Consider the following 4,277-nt stretch of genomic DNA (forward strand, 5'->3'; position numbering starts at 1 on the left):
CATTTGTTTTGTCATAGCACCTGGCATCCAAGGATCGCGGTGTTCTGAACAACCTGAAATGAATTAATGAGTCCACAGAGCAAACCAAGACCGCCGTGTGTGCACAGCCAGGGTGACCAAGAGAATTTCACCGGTCAATTCACCAAATCAACAGCAAAACTAAGAGTAGAACTTGAGTCTCTTGACTGGTTTGTTCTACATTAACCAGGAAATCTCGTTTCCTCACAGAGTCCCTGTGTAAAACAAGCGTCTACCCCTTAACTAGCAGCTTTTCCTCGGAGGGCTTGAAGCTGCTTGTTCACGCTAGAACGCTGTCCGTACCAGTGTGTTGCTCCTTTTCTCGCTACCTATTTTGCTTGCCCCTTTTCACAGAGCACCCTGTGATAATCTAGGAAGGGCAGTATATACATTGTTTGCTAGCTGGCAGCTGCATAATTTTATTGTCAGGGTGCCCAGGAAATAAGTCTTCTAAACACGGTTTGGCCCGAGAGGCCTGCTGAGGTTAGTCACCTTCCTTCACTGTCTGGTCAGCTCTTCTGCTTGTGTGAGAGAATTGCCCTTGATAAACAGGGTGAGTTTACCAGGAGAATGGCAAGTGGTACTGCACTCCCCGGGGACCCCTTATTTATACCACCTAGGTCTCGCATGAGACACACGCAGCTGCGCGTCTTCTTTCTACCTCCCTTCATGACAAAGTGGTTGGAGTTAGGATTAGTGTGTAGGCTCAGGCAGAATTCTCTCTTTCTGCCAGCACTGCTCTGCTTGGGCATTCACAGTGGGCCACTGAAGATGGTGGGCTTGCATTAGGTGCAGCCAAGGGGCAGAATTCAGCCTACAGAATTGCTTCTTCCCAGTATCCATGTGTGAATGGGGAAGAGAGGCGCCTGACTCACGTGTTCCTGGAAGTTTCCTTCCTTGTGGCAAATGAAGAAAATCCGGTCTCAAAGTCACTGAGACGTAAGCAATGTGGACTTGCATTCAGTCATTTTTTTATGATGAAACTTTTTTCATTCTCTTAGCAGAAGGATCTATAATTTGACCCTTAATGTCAGTTTAATAGGGGCTTTCCTGTAGAAATAAAAACATTCTATTGAAAGATCCCAGGCAAGCCATAGTGATAGCTTTGTTGCTGAGAAGCAATTGCTTGCTTTGGCTGAGAACCCAAGCGTTCTCTGGCGTACAAGTGCCCTGCATCCTGAATCCTCTTCCACTTCTTCTGGTATGATCCAAAGCGTTCCCCCACCCCTTTTCTCTTCAAGCCACTGGTGAGGGATGTGCTGGAATGGGTACTTTCGGGGCAGTTCTTCTGTGGTGTTCTCTGACTTCAGTGTGTGGGCTAAGCACCCAGAGTACAAAAAGGGTGCTTATTTGTACTGTTTTAGAAATCTGGAGTTATATTTAACAGGAAATAAAGGCACAGCACACACTCTTTGGAGCACACTCGAGTTGCTTTCCAAATAAGGCTTGCAGTTTCTGGCAGGAAAAATAGGCATCTCTTGTAACAACAGAAAATCAGAACAGGCTAGAAGAAATCCTGTGCAAAATCCTAGCTCAGCCGAGGGTGACTGTGCCAGGAAAGGCCAACCTTTTTGTGGTCTTTGCTCTGGTGGTTTAAGGAGCTCGAAGTTTCCTCTCCCCTCCCCACGAGTCCTGGGGTGGTGTGATTATGGAAAGCTTCTTAACTCCTCAACCTTTGCTTTCACACTGGTGAGCACTGGTTCTGAAAAACCAAACCTGTTCAGTGTTAGGAAATGCACCCAAAGGTACAACTATTGTTTCTGGTCCCGTTTCTGTGTCCTCCCTCAGGCTGGTGAGAGGCACTGCCAATCTGCTAAGCTGTGGAAAACCTGTATCACCCAAGCCTCCCCCCTTCCTGTCGCGCGCCGGTACCCTTTTGGGGAAGGCTTCCTTTTCAGTTGTTCTCACAAGCCGTAAAACTAGAGTCTGTCATAATGCTGTCAAAATATGGGGTGGCAAAACATGGGCTGGCAGAGGGAGAGGGGCAGGTTAGCGCCTGGGGCTGGGTACCTCCTGGCTCCTCTCCCCTCAGCCACAGCTCCATGACAAGTGTCCTTTTTTTTTTTTTTTTTGGATGTGAGATTGCACTTGGTAGACAGCAGGCACCAAGCAGCCCCTGCAGGCCTCTCCCTGCCCCTACCCCATTGCCTTGCTGAAGAAGGGGGGCAGGATGGGACACTGATGGTCAGTGTTGTGCCGACAGGAGGAGCTTCAGGTCAAAATAGGCCTCCTAGTATCTTTTGAATATGCTTTTGTCCATGCGCAGGACGCTTCTGTACTGAGGTGAGCTCTCCCCTTGCTACCCTCTTCCCCCCAGATCTCCCTCCAGGGAGAACAGCTCGTGATGGGTTTCCCTTCAGCAGAAATCATCATTTGCGGGTGGCACACAGTGGATGCGCTAGGCCTTCCAGCAACTTCTGGGCCTGGCAGGCTTCCCTCCCACTGCTTGCAGCTGCAAATAAAGGAAGAGCTACAGAAACATGCGGGGAAGATTCCCTCTTAAACAGTCCCGGAGAGGAAGCTGTGATAAAAGCCAGAAATCCATAATGGCCCAGCAACCCTGGTGGCTGCAACAACACTGCCTAAGACTGAGCAGGAGAGGGGCATGCGGTTGTCCCACGGGCACGAGGTGGCACATCCCCACGGAGGGCCCCTGCTGGACCAGATAATGAGATGGAGGCGAGGGAGAGGGATGTTGGTGTTTCAGTTGGAGGCTCTAGGTGGGGGGGTGTGATGCTCCTCTGGTCCCCTGGTACAGGAGATCGCGGTACTTACCCATGTCAGAGTTAATTGGACGCGGTGAAGTTAGACCGTTGAAAGGAGGGAGCTTGCTTTGTGCTGGGGAGATGAACGTGAGGGAGTGAAAAGCAGAAAAGCATCATGCACCTCGAGCGAGGTTCAGAGTGTTAGGCTCCGAGTCCCAAATCCCAGCCCCCTGCATGCCCAGCTGCTGCCTGGAAGCAGAAGCTTCCAAGTCTGGAGGTGCTGTGCTTTGCCCAGGTTCCCGAAGCTCTGCTTTGGCATGAGCCCCCTCTGTCTTGGTAGGCACCAGCCTGCTCGTCTGTGTCTTACGGGGTGCTGCTGGCATCCACAGCTGGGATGTTTTTTCGTTGGAGGAGCCTGAGCCAGCTCTCAGAGCGTATATGACGTGGCAGCAGTGGTTGCTGCCTTTCCGTGCGGCAGCCCTGCGCTTGGAGCCGAATCCCTGCGTCCTCACAGAGACCGACAGGCTTTTGGAGGAGAGGCCGGGGCGGGGGGAGGTGGATCATCGTGGTGCCTGGGCAGGGTGACAACTCTTGACGACTGTTCTCCTCCCTCCTTTAACATACTTCCAGATTGCACCCACAAGTGTATTTTTATTTACAGTGATAAATTGTTTGTGTCAAAAAGTTCAAGTGCTTTGATGATATCCTCCTGGCCACAGGATTGAAAGAGGAAAACCGGAGAAATCTACTCTTGTTCAATAACAATAAGTAATCATAATTTTACTTAAGGCCAAATACCAGCCATGTTTCCATACATACATCACATGAGTATCTCTCAAAATTACTGCATGTAATCAAAAGCAGTTACTCCAAAGACCTCACGTTTCTGTGGTCAGAGCTCCACAAAGCAGGTTCTTGCGTTCAGTTTGCCAGGGTCTGGGAGAGAGCAGGGTGTGAATGGGAAAACCAGTCACTAAATGCAAGTTATGAATGATGAGGAGAATTACTCCTGCATAGGAAAATGGGCAGAGGCCGAGCTAATGCAAAAATCAGTTCAAATTCCGTGTGTTTTTACACTGATGTGACTTTTTTTTTTCCTCGGTTCCCTGAGGGCGCAGGGCTAATAATTAAAAACATCTATATTGCACAAATGTTAATAAACATCCTCTCTGCAGGAAAGGAAGGTATTGTGCTTGCTGGCTTGCCTTTCCCCTCCTCACGCTTCCTCATTTCCAAATTAGAGATTGGAATAAGGAGAGGGGCTCTCTTTCGGCAGGGGGGATTTTTTTACTTTTTTTAATTTTTTTTTTCATCTTGCTCTTACCTTCCCCCTTCTCCTGTCTGCCCCCTCAGCATGGGGCATATGCTGTTGTGACAGGGGCAGGAACGCCACCTGCCCTCGTGGGGCTGGAGCTGGGGCGTCCCGCCCCCGCTGGTGGGCTGGGGCCGGGGCCCCGGGCGTTCGCTGCTCTCCGGTGCCGGCTGTGGGTTCAGGGCCGGTCAGCGCCCCCGTGAGCCGCTCCAGTTCACTCGCCCTGCGTGGCACCGGCCTCG

The sequence above is a fragment of the Egretta garzetta genome, unplaced genomic scaffold (genome assembly GCF_000687185.1).
Source record: "Egretta garzetta isolate BGI_Z169 unplaced genomic scaffold, ASM68718v1 scaffold448, whole genome shotgun sequence".
Classification (NCBI taxonomy): domain Eukaryota; kingdom Metazoa; phylum Chordata; class Aves; order Pelecaniformes; family Ardeidae; genus Egretta; species Egretta garzetta.